Source organism: Solea solea, chromosome 18 (genome assembly GCF_958295425.1).
Source record: "Solea solea chromosome 18, fSolSol10.1, whole genome shotgun sequence".
NCBI classification, from domain to species: domain Eukaryota; kingdom Metazoa; phylum Chordata; class Actinopteri; order Pleuronectiformes; family Soleidae; genus Solea; species Solea solea.
The window spans coordinates 21,579,798-21,606,014 of record NC_081151.1 but is presented as its reverse complement, the minus strand read 5'-3'; the positions used below and the strand labels follow the sequence as shown (position 1 = coordinate 21,606,014).

Here is a 26,217-nt window from a genome sequence, read left to right as displayed (position 1 = left end):
TTTCTCCACCTCGCCCTTAAAATCCAAACTTCTCTGCAGCCACCGGGCATCGATTTAGGGTTTTAACTCTCCTTTCATTTCACTTTTGTAGGCAACACAATTGAAACACTTCCAGATGAACAACAAAATAATAACAATTCAGTGCTTCAGAGGGTGTTAAGGAAGTGTTTTAATCTACTTTTTTTTTAACTTTAAAGAGTGAAGAACTAATTTTTCACATATTACATGCAGATGTCTCTTCTGTGCCATGCAAATTAGCTGAGGTCATAATATGAATAAAGTTCAAAATACTACAGTTAGCATCATTCTTAACACACATAAACAACCTATGATCACTAATAAGTCTTCATATTAAGACACTTACTTGGTAATGCACGCACACGTAGTGATTTAACAATTCAGAGGGAGAACTTGAACAAAATCCTGTTTTCTTTCCATCAAATAGAGGCATGGGTCCTAGATTTAGGTGGCCACAAACATGCCTGATTAAAACTAAACAGTATTAATGAACTCGTCACAAGGGGGCGCTAAAACTGCACAAACAGGAACAGCCTGGCCTTTTAAACATGTACTTTTATGTCAATTTATGTCAATATTTGAGTTCTTTTGCCATCTCTGTTGACGACCACAGTCTAATCTGTACATAATCAAGTCCATGCGCCAAATTTGAGATTATTTCCTCATGACAATCTTGAGATTAGAGGTCGACCAATATGTTTTAGTCTGTGTCTATGCTGATTGTTTTTAGAAATCAGGGCAGCAAATGACTGAAAATCAAGGATGCGGCTCATATTTAGCTAAATTCTCTCCATCTGATACAATATTACTGTATTCTCCAGCTCGACAGTGACTTCTGCTCTGTAAACTTTGTTTGCAAAACATCATATCTGAAGAAAACTGAGCCTCGTAAATAAAAGAGGAACAACTCGCTTTACAGTGATTTTTATGAAACACAATCACTTCGGTCCACGCAGCAACCCTTCGACTCAAAGTTCCAGCTGACTTCACAAAACATCGACTGAACTAACCAAGATGTTATTTGTGAAGTCGATCCATTCTGTTTGGTTTCTGCGTCCCTGATCTGTTCATTACGTCTCTCCAGCCGTCTGTTACCAAACCATACATGCATGAATCCTATGAAATATAAGAAGCTATTGGACAGATTGTCAAATCTTTGACCGAGTCACAGGGGGACTGTGCGTTTGTGACTGTATATAGCAGGTCCTTATTAGCTAACTGCGCCTCCCAAAACACTTTTTAACCAAGATGACTCACTGTGTCTGCCGGGGTTTCTCATGCACTGCTGCTGTCTGGGTTTTCACAGCCACTAATAACACCCTCACTGTTCCCCGGCAGCGTGGCCAATACACACACACACACACACACAAAAACCCCAACATTCGTCTCATAAAGGCAAAACAAAAAAACACACAAGTTATTGTTCTAAAAGAAACAATCGCTTAACAATCCACTCATGCACACAATCGCACAGAAAAAAAAGAAAACTACTCAGACACATTACCATAAATTCTCTTTTCAGCGAGACTTCTCTGGACAATTACTGGTCCTGCAAATGTGCTGCGACGGGTCCTTTCGCTCTGTCTCATTGATTCAGCAAAACATGATGAAATTTGGAGGGGAACCAAGAGACCACTCGGGCCGTGATGCAGAATGCTAATTTCTTTCCCGGATTCCTCGGTGACTAATCCATCCCAGAGTAAGTCAATACCATCCCGCAGCTGTTTCCAGAGCAACACAGCGACACCACTGCAATTGGGAATGAGAGGGTGTGTTTGAGGCCTGAAAACTGTTTTTACTATTTAAAAAAACCAATCCAGAGTATCCAGTGTATCCAATCCAGTGTATCCAGAGACATAAGAATTTGAATTTCCCCAAGGCTACAGGAGGTAAGTAAGCAAATATTGGTCAATACCAACAAAACTGACGGCAACAACAACTAAAAACATGTTGCTTACTCCAACTCTAACAATTACAATTAGAATTTTTTAACCTAACTCATTCATTAATTCAAGTAGAAATGTGACAAATTGCATCTCCGCAGTGGAGGTTTGAACATAGTTTGTCTTTATGCAGAGGACTTAGACTTGTTTAGTGACATGGAAACAGGTGTGAAAGAACCCTTTGTTGACATACAGTAAATGTCATCACAGTTAAAGTGGATAATCAAATTACAGATAACTGAACATTACTTGTGAATACACTCAATAAAGCTACGTTGGTTTATTTGTGAGCAGGAATTTACATAGAAATGATTTTCCACCAATCTTGATGGCTTTGGGAAAACCCATTAGAGTTTGTTAGGATAAAAGCACATGCTGGATTTAATATAATTAAACTTTAATGGGCTGTTGTTGCTAAATTTGTGCAGTTGTACAACACAAACATGTGTAGGATTGCTCAGCCTTTACTCTCTACTGAGTGCCATTCTAATTGAATGCTTTATCTTTTCCTGTCATCTCTTTATTTACTTCCTTTCACCCTTTATTACACTTCCTGTCTGTTTTCTACCTTTTCCGTTTCAGCTGATTTGAACGACTGAAAATCCCAGACAGCGGAGACATGAGTCAGCGAAACTGAACTGTACACTGTGCTTTACTTTTGATGGATTAGTAATTTATGCTGACAACTTGTTCACTCTCACAGGGAAAATTTGAATGGTGACCTTTTCTTTGCATTCGAATATTGCAATTTTTCTTCAGTCAAGGGACATGAGCTCTTCTTCGAGCATTTCCCTTTCACTGCACATTTTTGTGTATTAGGATGCCAAAACAAAATTATCCTCAATGAAGAAATAGGTTTGACTTCCTCCTTTTATGCACAAGCACTCGAGAGTTTCAAAACAACTTGTCAAAATAAATCAGCGTTGACTGTCATGAAAGCTTTTCTGCGATAAAGTGAGCTTTGTGCTGAATGAAAGGTGAACTGACTGATATTTCAATACAGAACCCAAATATCCCAGATACAGGCACTGCCATCTGTGGTGATGTAACCAGAGTCTGCATAGAAGTAAACATGTAGATGCTAAACAAACACTCAAACTCAACCAATAGCAATAAGCATCAGCTAGCTCTTTAGTAAAACTCAGTTAGCTGTAAAACAAGCATGCTAGGGGCCTTTGTGTTAGCTTAACATCCCATGTAACTACTACCTCTTTAGCCTGCTAGTAGCACAGCTTTATTCACAACTTCACAACTCAGTGTGTACAAATAAACAGAGTAAACGCGACCCAATTCGAAGGCAACATTAGCTCCAATTAAATTTTACATCTATCTGTTCAATATGAAGCTGAAGCTAGCAACTAGTTAGCTTAGATTAGCTGGGGAAAAAAGGCAGGGAATAGCTAACCCACCTTGATCGTTTAACATTAAAGTAGATATTATTGGTTTTGTATGTTTTATAGGACAGTTTTTAACTTGATATATAGACATTGGTAGATAACTAGCCGCTCACTGGGGCTAGTTGTGAAGATTTTGTGTGAAATGAGGAGAAAGAAAGGGACAGACATGAATGAAAAAGGACTGCAAGCCATTCTCAAAGCCAAGTCACTGCAGAAGCATTTGTGTTTTAATCTACTCCTGGCAAAAAACACTACATTAGCAGAGATCTGTCCATGTCAAAGTGTGTGCAGTTAGCTCTTCACATTAATCCTCACTTCACTGTATTTAAGAGCTAAGCTAATTGGCTGCCAGCTGCAGAATTTTAGAGATATTTTATTAATTAGGACAGCTAAATGTGGACCAGCTCCACTGGGTGGCTCCTGTAGTGTAATATTTTGTGTTTTCACCTATTTCAAGCAAAAAAAAAAAAAAAACTGCATTAGCAAATACATGATGATCTGGTCAAGTGGTTTTAGGCCAACACAATAATTCTCAATGGCTGTTGAGATCTGGCCGTGTTTAACATCCATCTCCATCATTTGAAATGTCAAATAAAAACATCAATGCCAACAACAATCAAACTGCAGATTTATGATGTGCACTAAGTATTATAATGAATAGATTGACTAATTGATAACTGAATTGTCAGACAGTTAAGTCTGAAATTTGACTTGCATACCAGCTGATAACAAAGTCAGAACAATTACGATAAACATCACAATCACATAAAACAAAGTAGAGTTTACAGTATACTTCAGCTCCATGTTTAATTTCAGGATTAACTGATGCTTCAGTCTGATCTTATCTAATCGTGGAACCATATATTTGAATGAAACTGTTTATATTCTCTGTTCAAAGACAATATTATCAGCCAGCCTTAGTTACTGTGGTAGACGGATTCACTGAGTTCCTCTAAAGGTTGGCCTGAACATTTCTGAACAGATTTGTAATTGTTGAAACACCATTAGCATAAGTGAGATCCACCTGGTCCCGATCAAGTTGTCTTTGCTAAAACATGGTCCCAGAGCCAATTAGTGGGTTTAGCTGACAAAACACTGAACCACATGTACCCCGCCAGCTGCACCCTGTCGTACCATGCCAAGAGGCAAGAGGAAGGGCGTCGTACAAGATGACAATGATCCTGACCATAGAACAACAGGTTGTCAACATGACACCCTATTATTCCCGTCTTCAGTTGTATTAATGTGCTGCCCAGGCTGACAGAGCAGAACAGGTGTTCACATCTATTATTTGTCTCTGGTGAGATGGACTGGGACAGAAAAGAGGCTTAATAACTGCTGTAGGCACAGAAAATACATTCCATATCATTGGTTTGTTTGTTAAATGCTCTGTTGGGAGGCGACGGACGCGGTGGGGATGTTTGGTTGAATTTTCTCTCAGCCACTAAATCCAGAGACTTGATAAAAGTGACCAAATGTCAGTTCAGATGTAATTGCTGCCAATTTTCCCAGTTAGAGAACAATCTGGGGAAACAAAGCTATTTGTTTGATCTGTTGTCTGGGTCTTGTCATTCTGACCTTTAAATCCTGAGCACAGTGGATTTGACACTTGCGGCCATTATTGCTGATTGGCTGTAATGTCTGGAGATATTGGACGCAACCCCTTCTTCTCAGTAAAGGCCCGGGGACAAGGGTAGGCTTAAAAGAAAAATACTTAAAACACGACAGGGACTGAAGGAAACACTGCTGGCATTTTGCTTGAACTTATTTCAGTCTCAGAAAGAGTCAAAGACGAGTGCAGAGTCAACCTTTGCACCCAGCCATCTGCCTCGCTGTGGGTTGGGGTGGCAGCGGGAGTGAAGTGAGCCACCCACCCATCCTCTAATTTTCCTTATGGGATTCTAAAGTACTGGATTCCCTGCTGGGAGATGTAATTACACCAGTGGGTTGTGGGTCTGCCCAGTGATCTCCTCCTATGCCTCCTCTTTGGAACACTGCTAAAAGGAGGAGGCCCCTCGGGACATTTTTTTACCCAAGCATTTGAATCACCGCAAATGGCTTCTTTCAATGTGATGGAACAGCAGGTCAACGCTCGATTGTCTCATTTAGTCACATAAAGACAGGCCGAACCACAAAGCAGAGAAATCTCATCTCCCTGATCTTGCTCTTAGGACAACGCTTCTTAAATAGTTGAGACTTTTGCTTTCAAACTCAGTGCTCTTTCGCGGTATCACATCACGATAGATAACCTATTGCGAGACTTTAATGGGACGGCGATAAGAGAAGAAGGCAGTAATGCAACATTACTGATGCCAAGTGCCGTAAAACACCAAAGAAGAAGTAGTAGCGGAAAGATATAATTTGCCCCCAACCAGAACTCAACCAGTCAGACGTGTGCTTGGCTGCAAATCACCCCTGAATGGCTAATTCGAGACTAAAGAGACTAAAAGATAACAACCTGTGCAGATAAAACAGATACCATTGTCCCTATGTCATTAGTCTGAAATCACCCCTTGGTTTTTGCAGTTTGTCCAGAACATCTTGGAAACCATATTTTGGATGAGAGGTTGGAGCTCGGGAAGAACAGTGGAGTGGAACTAACAGTGGGCAGGAGGAACAACAGGTTGCAGTGTGAGACACCCACTGTCAATCAAACGTCAGCCTCGATCTAAAGCACGCACCGCTTCATCGTCGATTTGACTCGAAATGGGACAAGATGGATGCCATCGTGTGTTGAAGAACTATGATTGAGAGACTCCAGAGGGAAACGTTGACATTAAAAATCGAATCACTTTGTCGGACACTAATGGCCCATTCACAAATGTAATTTTCTTGCAACGGAGACACAAATTTGTGCAAGTAAACATGACGATGTTGGAGCCAAATGCTATCGAGTGCCACAAGTTCCAAAAGTTCTAAGAAACCCTCGGGCCTCAGCCGTCCCTTCATGTCTTGATCACTTTTTAACTTAAATTGAATTAGTAACAACTGCGACATGTAGTGGTGCAATTCCTTTGATAAATGTATCTGCCCATCTGATTATCTACTAAATTAAAGACCATTTACTATTATAATAGTCTATTATTTCACAACAAGAATTTGACTTCTACTAAATATGAAGCTCAAAATCCCAGGACCTTGGCTTACATCTTTCAGAGGAAGGGAGATTAGTGTGAATCCCTGTGACCTGGCACAAAATGTCCACTTCCTGTGGCCCCAAACTATAGCCAAGCTTAATAAGAGTGAGCAAGAAGAATCCCACCAATCGCCCACCTTCCAATAAACCACATGTGCAGGTCAACGGTTCACGCTCATGTGGAAAATAAGTTGAAAATCACGCCTCGTCTTTGGTCACTTGTGAACTTCGACCTCTCTGTGACGTCCTGCTGCACTAACCTGGCCTGACCTGCACTGACCTCTGCCCACACGGAGGGAAAAATACCCTACTGCAGCTTCACAGATGCGGCAGATGCACCACCAGCTTCCCCAGTTTTCACACACAAACACAGAGGAAGTTATCTGGGACACCAGCGCCCCGACGTTTGTCTACATGAAAACAAACAGATGTTTCTTCACTATGAATCTGCCTCACCAGGCTAAAAATACAAAATGTGCAGAGTAATCCATACGCAGAGGTTTGAATGCACAGCCTGCTGGTGTTGTTTTCCTTCTCCTCGCTCCCCAACTGCTGCGATTGCTCCTACTGACTTTGCCACATTTTCACTGTGTTACATTGCTGTTTTCTGTCACAGCGTTCTGCCACGTTCCTCTAATGATCTTTTTTATTCCGGCGCATTCTTCTTTCCTCACTGCCTGCCGAAGACAAAGGGCTATAAAGTCTGAAGTGAGCGCCGAAGGAAGCTTTATGAAAAATTTAAGCATTTAATCTCCATATTTCTCACTCGCTCTCTTTAAATACACATGCTGCAATAGCTTCACACACACACACACACACAATCCGATTGTAACACACACCATACAAAGCACACACACACATGCAGTTTTCATTTCTCATGTACAGATGCAGTCTTATTTGACTCACTTGCTGCATAAAGAATAAAGAATAAAGAATCTTTGAAACGTGACGACCATTTTAGGCCGAAAAAATCAGGGTCAAAACTTGATTTTGGGGTTAGGATTAGAATTAGGTTTGGGTTGCGATTCAGTTCAGGGTTAGAATAAGACAGTTAATGTTAGGGTGAGGGGTTAGTGAATGAATTGTGTGCATAAGTGTCCTCAATGTACAAGAATCATCTTATAATCACAGGGTCACAAAGTTTAGCTGAAAACAAAACCTGAATCCAGTGCCTGGATGCCCAACCAGTCGATCGCGGACTAATTCTCAGTCAATTGCAAGATGTAGCCTTGACAATGGTAAATTAAATTAAATATTTGGTCATATTTTTCGCTTTTTCTCTCTCCATCATGGCTGTCAGGTAGAGTTTAGAATCTCTGCCCGAGCCACATCTGTGTGCTCAAGGTCTGGACCGACAACCCTAAAAAGTCACGCTGTTGCTGCTCAGCTGGTGATGCATTCAATGATGCTCGTAAAATCCGCTCACTCTCAGTCTCGTCTCTGGCTTTCTTTCGCAAACCTACAATATTGGTTATAACGTCCCACTTATTAAAAAAAGTCGGGTTTAAAATCGGGCTCAGGCTCATAATTACAGTTCATCGGGTCGGGCTGTTTCTTTTGGGCCCAATCCATACTTTACATTGTGCCAGATCCACAGTGACAGAGACTGAGACTAGGACTTGCAACCAGCTCCTACTACCATGACTACAAAAAACTAGCAAAGAATCTAGGTAGAAAAATGAAATACTGTAAGTTGCCATGTTTCAGCAACTCAAAAAATACTTTTTCAAATATATCTGGATGTGTCGGTTTCTTGCGTACATTGTAATTATGTCATTGAAACTGCTGTCGGCAAGCGATGGCTACGTGAACCAGTAGCTCTTGATAGACTAGAAACCTTTAAAGTAGATCTTGATTTAAAAAAAAAAAAGGCTGGGCACCCCTGATCTGGGCTAACACAACTGTTATTGAGGTTTGCAGCTACTCAGTGCATTCAGACATGAAGACATTGAGAAGATAACCTGCAGAACTTCAAACTGAGCATCAAAATGAGGGAAAAAAGGTATGACTTTGAACATGGCTTGGATGTTGCATTGTGGAGTATTTCAGTAAACTGCTGATCTACTAATATTTTCTCTCTTTTTTTTCCCAAAAAAATATCAAGTGAGCAGTGGTTCTCCGGGAGAAAATGTCTCGTCGATGTCAGAGGTCAGAGGTCAGAGGAGGATGTGCAGACTGGCTCAACATGATAGAAAGGCAACAGAAACTCAAATAACCCCTTCTTACAAGGAAGGGAAGACCATCTCTGAATACACAACACGATCAAACTTTTATTGGGTTTTCCTCCGTACCTATTAAATTGACTATGGGTGCAGATAAGTCTTAAATAGACATAAGGGATCTATTAGAACATTTAGAAAGTTTACTGTCACATATCGAGAGTTCTGATTAGAGTTTGCGATGTGTCAGCGAGCTTTTGCTATTGTAATTGCATTGCACTTTCGTCAGTGACTCACAAAAGTTGTCACAAACTAAAAAAAAAAGAAATTGGATGATAAACGGCGTAAACTGTGCCATTGACTGAATCTAAGAATAAAAATCCCGGCGGCTCTGCCAGCGACGCTTCACAACAAAGCAACAGAGCGTGTGAACAGAAGAGAAATCTGGAGTGACGTGTTTAGCGTCACCAGTTCTTTTCTGAAAATAACTATTTTGACAATTCGTCACAAAGTCTCATTCAGCTTCTTTAACTGGCATTAATGGCGGCAAATTGAACATCTTTCATTTTCTGACATATGCTTAGACATAAATGTCAAACCGAAGACATCTGGCGGAAGTGTAAATGTCATTTTTTTCCACTTTTGTGAGACATTTTATGAACTTAATGGACTTGTTGATTGATTAGTTAATTAAGAAAATAACAGGCAGATAAGGTGACGAACGTGGGCGTTGTTCTTGCGGCCTTAAACTACATTTTTTTCCAAAAAATATCTCTTTTTTTCCACCAGAAATCAATCAATCGATTAGAACGTCAATAAAAACATCGCTGTGTGAATGACGATGTGACACATGGCCAATGGGATAAACAGTGTATTGATTATTTGGTATTGACGTGCACTAGCAGGTCACTCACAGCTGGTCTCAGTCTGGGCTCTGTCCATGGTGCTGAATCGGCCTCTTTTTCTCCAGCAAAGGCTTTAGAGTTTTTGTAATTCAATTGGTAATTCAGCAACTTTACAATAGACCCGTCTGCAAAAGATGAACACTGTGCATCATTACTCAGCCCGGTTTTTTTAATATGTCTTTTACAGACTTGCACAGCATCTATGAGTCCAAATTGAATTTAATCCTGTAAATGAACGAACATTAATATCAGCTAATTACAGTAAATATGACACTTGATCATTCCATTCATTCACACAGTAACGCGCAGATTTATTCATTTTCTGACAGGTGAAATTCAGGTGAAATTAATCTAAGTAATTATCTTTATTCATGTATTTACATAACTTTAGTTTGAGCCTCCTAATCTACACACAGCACTAGGTAGTTAGGTACGAATTAAGGTAGGTAGGTACAAAGGTAGGTAGGTATGAAGGTGGGAAGGTGGGAAGGTAAAGAGGAAAAGTCGTGTGTTTCCTCAGCTTCTTTTTAGTGTTTCTTTTTCGGGGTCATCTGTCACCTAACATGGTTTTACAGAATCTTAAATCTAGTTCTTTTTAGCATTTATTTTCCATTCAAGCCTTTTTATACACACATTTGAATGTGATTGTTGTTTATATTGATGTGCGTGTGTGGTTGTGAGGTCATCAGTGAGCTAACATGGTTTTCCAGGATCTTAAAATTGACCTGACTGTGTTTACTGGACTGCGTTGCCGTGACGGCCCGTGTTAGACTTCTTTGTCTCTGTTGTCAGGTGTTTGTCGGTCTCTTGTTGTTACACGTTGGCCCGGGGCACGAGGGGACGGGACGAGGACATGTCGATGACCAGCCTCTGCTGTAAATGCACTGTCTACCGTCCAATTAGAGTCTTTTACTCCAGATGGACGTTGTAACCTGCCGGATTCGGGTCAGCAAACATCAGACACAGAGAATAACAAGTAAAACTAACCTTGAAATGGACTCAGTTGTTCAGTGACGTGTTTTTTGCTCTACATTAATGACTGGGTGCATGCTAATTAATGGCGTCATTTTGAAAAAGATAAAAAAAAAATAACAAGACTTTGATGTTAGCGCTCGGCAGAACTCTGCGGTCACTTACTCGTCAGGAAATGACCCGTGCAGAGCGAGGAGGTGAGCTGATGCTCCGTTATAGACGGCAGCGGATTAGAAGACGCACCGGTGGCTTTTCTGCGTCCGCTCCTTATCTAAGCTGGGAGAGCGTTTATGCTCCATGAGATCAGGATGAAACGATAATACGTATTGACAGATCCTCTCTCTCCGACTCTCACTCTCACCCGTTCATCATTCTGCATGAGCAGATTATGGTTTTTGAATCTTCTGGCTGCTGCTGCTGCTGCTGCTGCTGCAGCCGAGTTCTGTACAAAGACCGACTCTGAAATTTAAATCTTTTGTTTGACGCCGTTCTTTTTTTTGCCAAAAACCTTCAATATTTGACATTAAACTCTTCTCTTGAAATACAACTAACACATGTTATTCAGTCTTGCTTTAATCAATTAAAAGTACCATGCGAAATGTTTTATTGGTGAGGTTGTGCTTGAATAAATTCCTTAAATTATTTTGTTATGCCGCTTTTTAAGTAAGATAGACGTACAATCTCAGATCCTTTGTTAAATTTTCATCAAAGAATCTTTGTAAACATGTAGATTTTACATTAAACATCTTGTAATTATGTATCTGTATTGCATTACATACAGATGTTGTATGTAATGTTGTATGTTTACCCTTACCCGTTTAAGACTGTAATATTTTTGATTTTTTTTTAATCCTATTACTTATTTTAACACTTTTAATCGTCATTTCTTTCATCATTTAAATTAGTTTGATTGGACTGAATTGTAATCTTTAACTTTGTGTTGATTTCTGTTTCTCAAGTGGGCCAGACCAAGTAAAATAATAAAATAATAACCGATAAACAAGAACTCTGAACTTGTTTTCTATCTTTTCACAAAACATGACATTTCTTGAGAAAAATAAGTGAAATTTCAACAACATTATGCCTAAATTTACCATTTACACAAGCGCATTGCAACGTACACATCACAGATTCTAATCGCCAGTTCTGGCCTGCGGGCCACATGTTTGACACGTTCCTGAGCAGCACCTTAAACCCCGCCTCTGTGTCTGAAAAGCGCTCAACAAATAACACTTCCTTGCCTCGTTGTATCATTATTTCCATTTCGCCATATTATTTCACACAGCGTTTACATTTAAATTGCCTCGCACCTTTGCCTCAAACCCCCGGTAAAGCCCTTTGTAATCTTGTTTTGAAAAGTGCTACACAGACAGGGTTCGTTATTGTGTTGCCGTTCACGGCAGTGGAGGGGATTTTGTGTTAACGCGTCACGCGGAGGAGAGCGCTAACGCCCGAGGCGTCTTTTTAATGAGGAACAGTGACAGAGTGACGGGGGCCGAGCTGATCTGATACAGTCCAGACCCGAGTCAGTGGTCAGCGGTCAGCCTTGCAATGCTGTGTGTTTACGCACACGCCCCCCCAACACACACACACACACAAATGTTACACAAAACCTGCAGAGACAGATGAAGTCGGACACAAATGAGCAGCTCGGCTCTTTTTTGTGTGAGAGGCAATTTGAAGTGGCTGCTGTACACACACACACACACACACACACACACACACACACTGGTTCCCATGATTTCAGAGGACATTGCATTGACTTACATTCATTTCCTGGACACTTAGTCTAACCCTTAACCATATTTACTACTGGCCTAATCCTAATCCTAACCCTGACCCTAACTTTAAACATATCTTCACCTTAAAATGTAGTGATTTACATTATGGGGACTTGATTTTTGTCCCCATAATGTGACTGTAAACAGATTTAGGTCCCCACAACATAAGGAATACCAGGTATACACACACACACACACATATGCTGGTGTTGCATACTTTGTGTGGACACCCATATACATAATGCATTTCCTATCCCTTTACCCTAACCTTAACCATCATAACTAAGTGCCTAACACTTAACCTAGACCCAATTCTAACCCTTAAACCAGGTCTTAATCTTATTAAAGTTGTGTGGACCAGCCAAAATGTCTTTTTTCTTCTAGGACACCACATTGTCGTCCATTCGTTTGGACGGACTAAACAAACCTTGTCCCTAACCTTAACCATAACCAAAACTCAAAACTCAAAACTCAAAACTTAGTCCTTAACTGAACCAGTTCCTCATAAAATGAGGTTCTGCCTCATTAGGACCAGGTTGTGGTCTCCATCAGGACGACAGGTCCTGACAAGGTCAGTGTTTATGACAGAAAAGGCCCTAAAGAGAGAGAGAGACACACACACACTGAAGCGTGCGTGAGTCCATCTGCAGCATCATTTCACTGTCAGGGCAGAAAAGACCTTGGTCTTAATGAGGAAACAATGGCTTCTTCCTGTCGTCTCTGCAGTTCTTCACTGTCACTGCTCGCGTCCTCAAGTCCACTCCTCCCCACACAGTATACCGTAAAAAAAATAAATAAAAATAAACATATACAGTATAATGTGTGACTATTTCAACTTAAATTAGTCAAAATATTGGCAGAAAAAAGACTGAAAACTGTTCCTCTTCCGTCTTCTGTTCATGATTGCTGCAGTCGTGTCAGAAAATGTAGGGTACATTTCCGATTGTGAACTTTAGTTTGGGAGTTTTTGCAACCCCAGTCGTGTCTAAAAATATGGCTCAATGACGCACTGGAAGCATAGATAACATAACTCCTCCTCACATACTCTAACAATACAAAAACTCTCATCTTTATCAGCAGTTTAACGTCCACCGGTGACTCACACTGCACCTGCACCTGTACCTGCTCCTGCTCGACTGTCTTTGGTTTTCCAGCTCGCTGTGAGACGTCCTTGTCCCTCCATGCACAAACACACAGAAAAGCTCTGCCGCTTTATTTAAAACTCCTAAAGATGAGGAAATGAAGCAGAGAAGAAGAGCGGGACGAGGAGGAGACTCGTGCTGTGAGGCTGCAGTACCACTGACTGGCAAAGGGGGAGACAGAGAGCAGGACTTTAGACTGTAGTTTGAAATAAATTGTGAAAAAAAGTGGTTTGATGCTGTTGACATGAATATTCTGTACAAACACTGATGATACCGTGATGTTTCTGGACTTTGGTCCCCACTAAATCGCGTCCCCCAGCGTCTCAGAGCAGATAATATCGCTGAATTTTACATGATATAAAATCCAATTTTCAAACTGTTTTAATCATTCAAAGTTTGAAAAACGGTGAGTGGCACGTTTTCCTGCTGGGAGACAATATTTCACCACTTAAACGTCAGCTAACATATGTTTCTGCTGTGGATTTATTGTGTGATATGCCGGTTCAGCCTCATCAATGAATTATTTTCTGTTATATAAGAAATGGTATTTCACTGTGGTTTACTCATCACACCCTGAGGACAGCCCACTGTGTTAAAGTCTTTTCCTTTCTTTCTTCTCTTATGCGCTCAGACTAATAAAGTCTCTTCACTCACACGGGTGTCTCGGAGCGAGTGTGCCTGAAGTGAGCCCAGAGGCTTTTCTTTCACTACATTTGTCCGATTTAACTTCTGGAGCTGCTCACATTTACCCGCGGTTTATTACGTCTTAACTGTGATGTGCACATGCTATTATACTCTCACTTTTTTTCTTTTTTTTTTTACCTGTTCTTCCACAGCCTCGAGGAGAACATTAAATGATCATATAATCCGGATTACAAGCTCATGCAGATCCGACAAATTCAGATAAAATGAGAGCGCCTCACTTTTCACATTCACGTAGATTTAATATATTTTTTTTTTACTTCTGCAAACGAGTTATTCCAAAGTGGCACTTTATGACTTTTTAAAGAGGTCTGTTGCAAACCGCCGTGACCCAATATAAATATATAAAACGCGACGAGAACAAATTTGTGCCTCATGTAGCGACTAATTCGCGGCCATATCTGTAACACTGGATAACATTTTGAATCAGTGAACAAACCATTTCTAAGAGACGTCTGGGAAATGAATTACAGCTTCATTTCATGCCCGATATTTAAAATATGTATTTACACATAAATATTACATCATATTGTAGTATAGAAAATTTGAGTGTAGTATAGTATAGAGTAGTATAGTAAAGTATAGTATAGTACAGTATAGCATAGTGTAGTATTGTAAAGTTAATTTAAGTATAGTACAGTATAGTAAATTAAAGTATAGTACAGTATAGTAAATTTAAGTTGTAGTATATTCTAAATGTAGTATAGTGTGGCATGGCATAGCATAGTAGAGTATGGCGTAGAGTACAATACTGTGTGGTATAGTATTGTACAGCTAAATATAGTGAAGAAAACTAAAGTATGTTACACTATACTAAATATTACAGTAGTATTGTGTAGAATAGAAAAGTACAGTACAGTTTAGTATAGTATAATTGAAATATAGTGCAGTGTAGTGTAGTATAATACAATGTAGGGTAGTACAACGTGGCGTAGTATAGTATATTACAGTGCAGTACAGTCCAGTTTAGTATAGTATAATATAGTGTAGGGTAGTATAGTATAGTACACTACAGTACACAACAGTTAAGTATAGAATAATATAGTAAATTGAAATATAATGCAGTGTAATATAATACAGTGTATTGTATGTGGTATACAGTAGTATAGCGTGGCATGGCATAGCACAGTGTAGTGTAGTATAGTATAGTTTAATATAGTATCATATTGTAAATAGTATAGTGTGGTATACAATAGTATTGTGCAGAATAGTATAGTTTATAGTATAGTTGGGAAAATTCAGTAAATTTGTTTAGAGACCCAAAAAAATCTCCTGCGACCCATCTGTGGGTCCCGACCCACTGGTTGGGAAACCCTGCTTCAATGAGACAGTTTAACGCTTCCCTCTGCAAACGTTACATCATTAATGGTTGAAGCTTGGAGTTAATAACAAAGTTGTGTTTTAAATGTGGAAATATTGACAGATTAAAAATAGAAGCAGCAGCAGCAGCAGCAGCTGTGCTGCGGTGACTGAAGCGATTCAAGTGTGTCTTCAAGCCCGACGACGTCACTGAAATTTGGGGCTGTGGACTGAGTCACTGATCCACTCTAAGTGTTCTTTTCATTCATCAGAGAAGCACTTTAAATCAAGTGATTACCACCTGATTGCATATGAGAAACTGTTTTCTTTCATATGTGAAGGTTCTGTGCTGTAATTTTCAGGTTCTGGCTGATTAGACGTCTGGTAGCGCTGAAGTTGGATGGATGAATTACCGCGAAGCCACCAAACTCCCAAGTCCTCGCGTTTGTGCTCGCTTCATACAGCAGAGAACTCGGCTCCGCGTCCTGACATTAGTCATTAAAGTAAATGAGCTGAAGTGCTCGACGATGACTGATCACTTCTGCGCGACAGCCAGAGAAAACCATTTAATCTCACTCAAGTCTTTACATCCAAATGTGATAATCCAAGAGATGAAGCCAGCTGCCAAACGCTGCTCTCCACTCTCCAGCTCCACCAGTGTGACTGGCTGCTTCAGGGCGGATTCCAAACACAACTGCCAGGAAAGTGTAGCGCTGAGTTCTGTTGGACATGAGTTTGTAATTTATCATATTTGGACCGGCAAACCATAAATCATCCTGCAACAAAAGATGAATTTCAAATGAACACACAATCTTTTTATAAACCTTGTCACATTAAAGTCCCACTCAAATCCACGCCTTCATTAATGAATTACTTCACAGAGAGAAATGAACAACCTGGTTTCATATTCAGACCAGGTCTGACTTCAGAAATGGACCTCAGGACTCAGTTGAAGTGGTTTTGCTCAGACAGGCTTTCAAACATGGACAACACATACTTGTTTCCTCATACAGAGTGGACTGAGCAAAGAATCTCATAGTATAGTATTCTGCAGTAGACTGTGGTGAAGTGTAGTATAGTAGGTTATAGTACAGTACAGTAAAGTAAATTAAAGTATAGTGTAGTGTAGTATATAAAATAGTGTAGGGTAGTGGTGCAGTACAGTCTGGTATAGTGTAGTATAGTACAGTGTAGTGCACTATAGATAGTGTAGTGTAGTATAGTATACTGTAGTATAGTATACTATAGTATAGTGTAGTGTAGTATAGTATAGTGTAGTGTAGTGTAGTACAGTATAGTATGGTATAGTATAGTGTAGTGTAGTACAGTATAGTATAGTGTAGTGTAGTACAGTATAGTACGGTATAGTATAGTATAGTATAGTGTAGTGTAGTACAGTATAGTATAGTACAGTATGGTATAGTATAGTATAGTGTAGTGTAGTACAGTATAGTACAGTATAGTACGGTATAGTATAGTATAGTATAGTATAGTATGGTATAGTATAGTATAGTGTAGTGTAGTACAGTATAGTACGGTATAGTATAGTATAGTGTAGTGTAGTACAGTATAGTATAGTATAGTATAGTATAGTGTAGTACAGTATAGTATAGTGTAGTGTAGTACAGTATAGTACAGTATAGTATAGTGTAGTGTAGTGTAGTACAGTATAGTATAGTATAGTGTAGTACAGTATAGTATAGAGCTGTAAAATGAAGCTAATATAAAAATTGTCTGAAACCTGTATTTTTTTAAATGGCCATTAGGGGGCGATTACGAGTCTGCGTGAAAACTAGTTTCAGGTCCATCAACATAACATCCATTTTTAAAATTATGGTTTCATTTAGAGAAAAAATAACATGATATACACAGGGGTTTATTTCGGGGCGGGGCTACAGTGAACCTCCTCCTGTCATGTTGTCTTAAGCTCCACCCTCTCATTTAAATATGGAATTTCCTGGTTTCAAAAACAACAAGATGGCAGTGTGTAAAACACCACTCTTTGTGTGTGTGACATCACAGGGGTTCTGACATCATTGTTTTCTATTAAACATAAAGTTTTATATCTTATAACTGACACATGATTAAAGGGGTAACACAGAAAAACAAATCTCACAGAGATTAAAGTTTGATTATCTCTCATGTAATGAATTCTGCTGACGTTTAAGTTGACGCTTCACTGAGCTCGGAGATAACAAATGTGAAAATTAAATAACAGCAACCACAAAATAATGAATTAGCGTATGCATGTTTCAATCATCGCTGAATATTTCCCACCTTCGCCTTGTTTAAGTAAAAAAGTAAAAATAACTGGCTTATTATAACTAAAGTAAGAGCAGATTGAACTAAAGTAAAGACAAATGTCAGATTATTGTCAGTAGGGAGGTTTATAATATCAAAGTTCTGTCTTTAGTTTTTCATTTGTTATGTTGGAGAAACCACAACCGTCCAAACGCTCTATTATTAATGTGATTTATAATTAGATGAAAATAGGATGAGTGGATATTGAGTCTTTTTACAAACACGTCTTATCATTATGACCTTGATTTGTTTTTATATTTTTACAATGATCCAAACAATTATGTCTACAATTCAGAAAAGCCTTTATTTACCTTTTAAAACCTGTCAGTCAAACTGTTTGTTTTCCTTTTTTTTTTTGTGATTTATTAAATGGTAAAACTAGGGCTAGACAGTAAAATAACAATAGTTATCATTCAGCAATATAACGAATGTTCAACATACTCTGTTGCATTTACATTAAATTCCTGTAGAAAACAAATCAATCAGTAATTCTTTCAAATCGATTGTGATCTTTAGGAATATTGACTTATTCAATTATTGTAGAAATTAATATAATAAATAAAACCATTTAATAATTCAGTTATATAATTAGTTAAATTATGTTTTTTGTCCATATTACTCAGTTATAGAATACAATTCTCAAATATCTTAGGAATTAAATGTTTTTTCTTTAATATACAGAAAACAATATGTATCAGCTGATACAGTGTGTTGGAAAAACTATTTAACATATTAAAGGAATAGAGACATCTGTAGATACATTTGTATATCTAAAAAGTGTTTTTCATGAACGATTTTGTTTTATTTTGTCGTTGAAAATTGCTAATTTAGTGCAAACTGGCTTATACCTTTGCAGTAAATGCACAGTGTCCTATTGTCTTTTGTTATTTTTCAATAAAATCGCCCACATTGAAGTTGCTTCACTTTGAATATGAAAGTGTACATTTTGTGATTTCACTGCTGCTCTCTAATGTTAAAAAACACAGAGTGACACTGGCTTGGAGTAAATCACACAAGCTTTTATGGGGCCCCCCAGATCACATTTGACTTAGGGCCCTATAAAGGCTTGGGCCGGCCCTGATAGTGAGTGTAAAGTGTGTTGTAAGAACTGGAAGATTTGGGTTAAATAAGCCTGTTCACCGTCACTAATGTCCTCCATTTACAGCAGAAAAGAACAGAGTTTTCTTTTTATCTTTGAAGCCAAAAGAAAGAAGTGATCTGTAATAATACAAGACAAACTTTGAGAAGGAAAAAGGTTTTTACAGCCACACATGATGTGATTTTTCTTTTTCCTGCTAAGGGTATTAGAACCTTTGTGCCTTTAGCTCTCGTAACTGATTTACTGCAACTAATTCAGAGCAGTTAGAGGGAAAATGTCTGATAAAATGCTCCCAAAACACTTAGATTAATAAGCTCTTCTTCACTGTGCTGGAAAAACGCTGTCTGTCGTTGACCTGCATTATTAAGCTGAAATTTAACATCATCAACACGAGAACCTCCTTTACTTCAAAGTCGTTTTTCTTTATATGTAGAAATGTGTTACTTTAATGTTAGAAACTCTGTTTCTCTCGTGTTTAAAAAGTGACACTTCACTTAATTATTTTTTTTGGAAATTTATGCACAAAGTAGGTCCAAATTTCAACAATCACCATCATTACATGTGATCATAGTTATTGAGAAGAGAAAGATAAATAAATGACCAAAATAAAAAGGAATACATTTACTATATATCCAAAATTGGGGTTATTGGGAAATATGTATGTTATAAAAGAACAGGGGTGTCAAACTGGCGGCCCACGGGCCACATGCGGCCCTCCAATAGATTACATGCGGCCAGTGAGGTGATAGAATATAAGACTAAATGTCAACATTAAATTACACATATTTAAGCTGTTTTAATTACAGTTATCCATGTCATTATTTTGCTACATATTTCATTTGTTTCTCTGTTTTTGTGCATCATAAATGTGTTTTTATTGTGAAGTATGCATCATTTTATATTAAAACAAACACTTTTACTTTGAAATACCATCTAATATGATCATGAATATCTTTTGTGGCCAACCCGCTACTGAAAAGCTTTTTTCCACTTTTTTCTCGAGACCGGCCCCCTCTTGACCAGACTAGATGCTCATTGGTTCAACATTAGATCAACAACATCAGATATATCTAGATCTAGGACGTTCCAGATCTAGAACCTGGCATTTTTACATTTTCATCCACTGGATCCAGAAGAACTTTCTGGATCTGTATCATAAACATGACAAAGGATATATAACTGAATGTTGAGTGTCTGCTCGTCCCACAGAGATATGATTTTTGATCGATTTTTGGTTGATAAAAGATTATAAAACTGATTTCTTGACTTTTCGGGTGTTGATTCTGTCCAAAATGTCATGGGAACATACTTGAGTGATCACCTAAAAAAAATTCAGATCGATCTGTCAAACAGGAAGCTGCTCGGAGAAGAACATAACCTCCATGTCGGAGGTAAAAACAATTGGTATGGGAAACATGTTCATGTTCAGCTAAATACATATTTATGCTCACCAGTTACCAGCTCCCAGCTTATTTTCTCCTTTGTGTGGTTTCGCTGCAAACAGCTGTCTGCTGCTGAACAGAATTTCCAGGTCCCCGAAAACCACAACAATGACCCGAAAAGTGCTAAAACACTCCGAGGCTGAAGATTTGTGTTTTAATTCTCTGTGGGTTTGGGAGACAACTCACTCAAGACACATGCAGGAAATAGACTCTTTACGCCTCACATTCAAATCCTATTTCAAGGCCGAACAAACATGTTCCTGTGCTCGTCAACTGCTGCAATAAATAAATAATAATAAAAAAAAGAATTAGAAAAGAAATGTACTTTGTTCTTAAACTCAGAGGAAAAAGGAGGGTGTTGGTGACATCTCGCACTGTGAAATCACAGAGAATGGTGTTATCTGATTTTCTTTCCACACCAATAACGCTTGGAAAAGTATCACATTAATAGCTGATATAACTTTTATTTTTATCCGAGCGAGAGAACGATCCAATCCTTACATGATCAACCAGGTGTGAGCGGGCCTGACGACACGGCTGCGAGCAGCAGAAGAAGAAAAGGTGGAATCCAAATCTGAAGCTTTGGATTGAATTTATTTCTCAAAGGCAGAACAAACACGTCTCGCGTCTTGAACGGATACATTTTCAGGCTGCTTGACTTCAGCATGACGGCTTCAAAATGCCTCCACGTTCACAGTTCAGCAATCTTTTTTTCTGTCGCTCGGCACGAGGTAAGAATTAGTATGAGCGCGGAGCAGTTAGCGGCACGCGGTGGAGTGTAAGGCAGAGAATGTGAGCAGCCGCAGCCCCGTGGGTTTTTAAGGACAAGGACGGGCTGAATGTGAAGACACCGGTTGAGCGACACAGGCCTTTACAGTCAACCGGCATCACCTCCCGTCCCTGAAATGGCCTGAATAAATTGCCCGTTTAGAATGCACAGACGTTCAATATCCACAATCATTCTGCCGTTTAAAATCCTTTTTCCAATATGGACTCGTAAATACCAACAACCCCTCCTCCTCCTCCTTCCCCCCCATCTCTCCTTGACACAAAACAATATCGACTGTGAGCTATCGACCTCGCTTGGTTCCAAATCTGAGCAGGAGATGTACTTGTGCTCCTGCCAAAGCCATTAAAACCCAGGAGAGACCTCTTTACAGATAGAGGTATCAATACAAACGGCAGAAAAAGAGGTAGAATTACCTGGTGGTTGAACACAAGCTCCGGCCAGACTCATACAACACTTCTCGACATGTTCAAGTGGCCAACAGTGTGATTTTTTAAGGCCACTGTCATCGTTCCAAACCTCCAAATCTCCCTTTCTCACCCCACTGCCTAAATACTCATCCACGCCTTCCTAACTTCCAGACTCTACTACTATAACCGCTTTCTTTATGGCCTTCCCTCGACTGACCTCCAAAAACAGCAATACATCCAAAATCAAGCTGCCCGGTTACACTCGCTCCAGAGACCACATCACCCCATCCTCCATCAGCTCCATTGGCTCCCTGTCCAATTCCCAATTCAGTACACACCCCTCCTCATCACCTACAAAGCCCTTGACAACCTTGTCCCCACTCTTACCTCACTGACCTTCTCCACCGCCATTCCCCCACACACTCATCTTCTGATCTGCAGACACCAACCTCCTGACCCCTATCACCGGAACCAAGCACCGAACCTTGGGGGACAGAGCCTTCTCCGCCGCTGCCCTTACCCTCTGGAACTCCGACTCACTACAGACTTTCAAAACACAAATCAGGACCCAGCTGTTCAAACTGGCATTCCCATAGTTGAATTTGTTCATTCATTACTGACCACCATCTTCTTTTGTTAACTTGTTAAGTAGTCTTTGAGTGACCTGAAAAGCCAAAGACCTTTCCTGACATCTCCAGAGAATCGGGTCTGATGACACCCTTGGGTCTTTGATGTTCTGTCCTGTCAAAGCAGCAGGAGACACTGAATCAGTGACCACTGGTCTGGACTCCTTGAAGACGATTCAACTCTTGAAAAAGAAACTTCTCCAGTATTGAAGGTTGGCGGTAAAACCCAGGAACCCAATCTGCATCCAAAGTTGTGACAGAACTCTCCACCATCTTTCGTCTTCGAGAAATCTTTAAGTCCATTCGCGACTGATTCAATGATGTCAGAGAACGATGATCTGAACGAATAAGAATCAACACTGATTCTCACAGACGACAGCAGGAGAATCTCCAGAGAACCAGCTGAGCTGGTGGCATCTGACTTGAGGAGACAGGAACGCTCAGCCACTTCCTGACTTGCTGTGGATTATCCGGAGTTTCTCCAGCTGTGCTGTCAAATGAGCTCACTCAGAGATTATCCGGAGATTTGACTAGGAAAGCTGGCAGAATGTCCAGAGTGACTTCTATGGACAAGTGCTTTCTCACAATCTACAGAGAACATTTGGAATGCAGGACAGCTGGTATGATTTCCCCTGAAGTATTCTTAAGATAATGTATCACATAAAAAACCCCTTAATCTCAGAAACTATTAACTAATTGACAAATCTGAGAGAATCTGGGGCAATGGTCACAATTTAGGAGGCTTCCAGCCTCTCGACAGCAGACATTAAAGCCATGACTTTAACCGTTTTTACCTGTATAAACAGAGGCACAATAATGGATTTTAAATTAAAAAAACATCATCTCTAATCTTTGGCTAATCTTTAATTTCTTCCAAAACCATGGTAGAATGGATTGGTCCACTGGCGCCAAACCCTTGTCCCTCAACTACACATTCTGTAGGATCTGTTTATAGCAACCTTGACCTTTGACTTCCAAGTGAACATGTGTGCCAAATGTGATTCCCTCCAGACGTTTTTTTTTGGAGATAATGAGTCCATAAGAATTGGATTGACAGATTAACGGATGGACCACCTGACACAAACACACAAACCTGACACAAACACAGTGCCTTTCTGCCACATCTGTCATCATCACTGAGGCCTAAAGAGTTCATTAAAAAGACGCAGTGAGGGGAAAGCAGTGAAGTCACACTCTGACATGCGGCGTCTTCAGAGCTCACCATCTTCTCTTGAGAACATGCCAGGCTTGTGCCGCAGGGCATTTCACTTTAGAAGAATCCACCGGAGTGCCGCTCTGAAGCTCTTCACATCACACAGTCCACATCATACCTCTGCCGCCTCGGTCGCCGTTTCATCTCGCTGGACCGCGGTGATTCAGGATTATTCTGTGAGCGTTTCAATCATGTCTGCGGCTGAACCCGCAGCGGGCCGTGAGCGGGCGGCTCCGGAGGATTCTCTCATTGCGTATTGATCTGTGTATGTCCCCGTGAAAAAGGAACCCCATGGGAGCCAGAGGCTCATTAATCAAGCTGACGCTCAGAGTGACAGAGGCAGTGGCATCACAACACACCGGGACGCCACTTTCAACACCTTTTCTTCTTCTGTCCCCCGCATTCATTCCCCTGCTCTGTGCCCGTGAGCCACGAGAAGTGCCGACGTTGTAAATAGCTGGTGTCAGCACACGCTGCACAAACCGCACTCCTCTCCTTCCCTCCTCTTGTTTCATTACCACAAAGTCGTTGTAGAAGTTCGTTTTTACTGAACGGCCTTTCAGCCTTTCATAATATTCAAGATGTATAACAACTTTGATAATAAACTCATCTGGTCATCGATTTTACGCTCACCGTTTCCACCTGTCTGACTCGTCCCGAGGGCAAATATCTCATCAAACAATTATATGGCAGCAACTCAGTGTATTAAGGAACGGAGATGTGGCAAAGACAACTTCAGAATTGGGCAGAAAGCGACTGTTGGTCTGAATAGTTCAGAAACTGCTCACCTACTATGATTTTCAAGCACAACCATCTCTCGTATTTACAAAAAAAGGAGAGGCTATCCAGTGAGTGACAGTTCTAAGGGCAATAATGTCAAGATGTCAGAGGAGAACGAGCAGACTGGTATGAAATGATGAACCTCTGACACAACACGTCGAACACTGAAGCACAAAGAACCTGCTGCTGCCTTCTTCATCATTGACATTGTTCTGCTGCATTCTCTCGTGGACAGTTTTTCAGACATTGGACGAGGTTGTCTGGCAGGAAAAAAAGTTTCCCTTCCCTTCAGGACAATTTCAGGAAAAAACATGTGCACACTGAGAGTTCCACACGCAGACTCATTGATCCAGTTCAAACTGGGCTTTCACATCCATCTTTAGCGGCACCCAAAATGTGTCCCTCAGATCTGATCACTCAAACCTCATTTGGAGTCTGATACTGCCCATGGACACGTCTGTGCAGTCAGGCTGGTAAAAAACAACAACATAATTTGCTTTTTCGTGGACAGGAATGACCAACATGTGTGTTTGCATATTGAGCAAGTAATGTAGAGTGAGACTGAATCACTAGTAGTTACAGGAAAATGTGTTTAGGTCTCATTTTAATGGCAGAACAGTTGCACTTTTGCCCAACTGTGTTGACTGGAACACATCAGGTGATACAAGGGAATTAACTGATTAATGTCTTTACTATATTATAGTAAAAACTATTAGTATTAGGGCCACATTGAGAGAAAAAAACATTTACAGACTAGACTGAGAATAAAGTCGTAAATTTCCAAGAATAAAGTCGTAAATTTACAAGAATAAATTTGTAAATTTAAAAGATTAAAGTTGGAAATTTACAAGAATAAAGTCGTAAATTTAGGAGATTAAAGTCGTAAATTTACAAGAATAAAATCTTAAATTTAAGTTTACAGGTTAGAATATTATGACATTGTCCTCGTAAATTTACGACTTTAATCTCCTAAATGTATGACTTTATTCTCATGACTTTAATCTCATAAATTTACCACTTTGTTCTCGTAAATTAAGACTTATAATACTCAGAAAACAAAACAGATTAATTGGTTAATTCCCTATAAGAGGAATTCTTAATCCAACAATCATCTAGACACGCGTTAGTCTACAAATCAACCTAGGTCAGAGGTCTGCAACCTGCGGCTCTAGAGCCACATGTGGCTCTTCAACCCCTCTGCAGTGGCTCCTTTGTAGTTTTTTTCACTAAGAGATCAAGATGATACGTCACATCCAATGTCTAAATCAAATGTGACCCAAACCCGACGAAAATCGTGTTTGACACATTTTGGAGTCCTGTCTATCTTTGGATCCACAGGCAGGTTTTCTCAACCATGAACTACATACAATCCAAATATTGCTTCATTCCTTTTAAAAGTGGGTCACTTTTAAGGAAAGAATAGGTATTTTTTGCCTCCATTTTATAAAAGGGTGGGTATAAATAGCAATGAAAATAATGAAATGTCAACATAAAACACTTAAAGCTACGCAAGAACTTCCTAATTTGTTCCTAGCGGCAGAAAATGCCACCTTCCCAGAAACATCTGTAAAAACATTATATAGTAATATTTTTTTTCCAATTTAAACGAGTCAGTCTTTTAAAGCTACTTCAGCCTGAAATACACATCAAATATTAATAACATTTTTGAAATTTTAACCCTTTAACGGACAGTTTGTTTTCACAAATCCACTGTTTTTCTATCTAAAAAAAACAAAAAGACTTAAATAATTGCCATAAAATACAATTCTAAGAGTATTTGGTTATTATCAATATCAGGCCCTAAGATGGGTCAATGATTGGCAGCAAATTGATTTTGATGCATTGTTAGTTTTTTGGTTTAAAACCACACTATATGTGATATTATCTTAATTCTATGTGTCAAATGGGTTTTTGCAGCTCCAATTAATTTTATTTGGGTGGAGAGGGAACAAAAAACGGCTCTTTTCATACTAAATGTTGAACGTCTGTTTTCGCAATGAGCCGATATCACTATTTTGTGTCCGATACCAATACCGATATCGGTCCGATGCAGTCATGTGCTAAGTCTACAACTGTACTGTACAATATTCCTGTAAAAAGTCAAA

At 39.6% G+C, this 26,217-nt stretch overlaps 1 protein-coding gene across 3 annotated transcripts in view; it reads right to left on the bottom strand.

Moving 5' to 3' along the window:
- Window positions 1–26,217, bottom strand: part of gfra4a (GDNF family receptor alpha 4a) — a 188,973-nt gene that overhangs the window by 42,863 nt on the left and 119,893 nt on the right. The window contains exon 1 of one of the 3 annotated variants that reach the window (XM_058616172.1): window positions 365–433. The exons of the other annotated variants lie outside the window; for them this stretch is intronic. The gene's annotated coding sequence lies outside the window, so the exon portion shown is untranslated. Of the gene's footprint in view, window positions 1–364; window positions 434–26,217 lie in introns of those variants that run through there. 3 annotated transcript variants of the gene reach the window in all.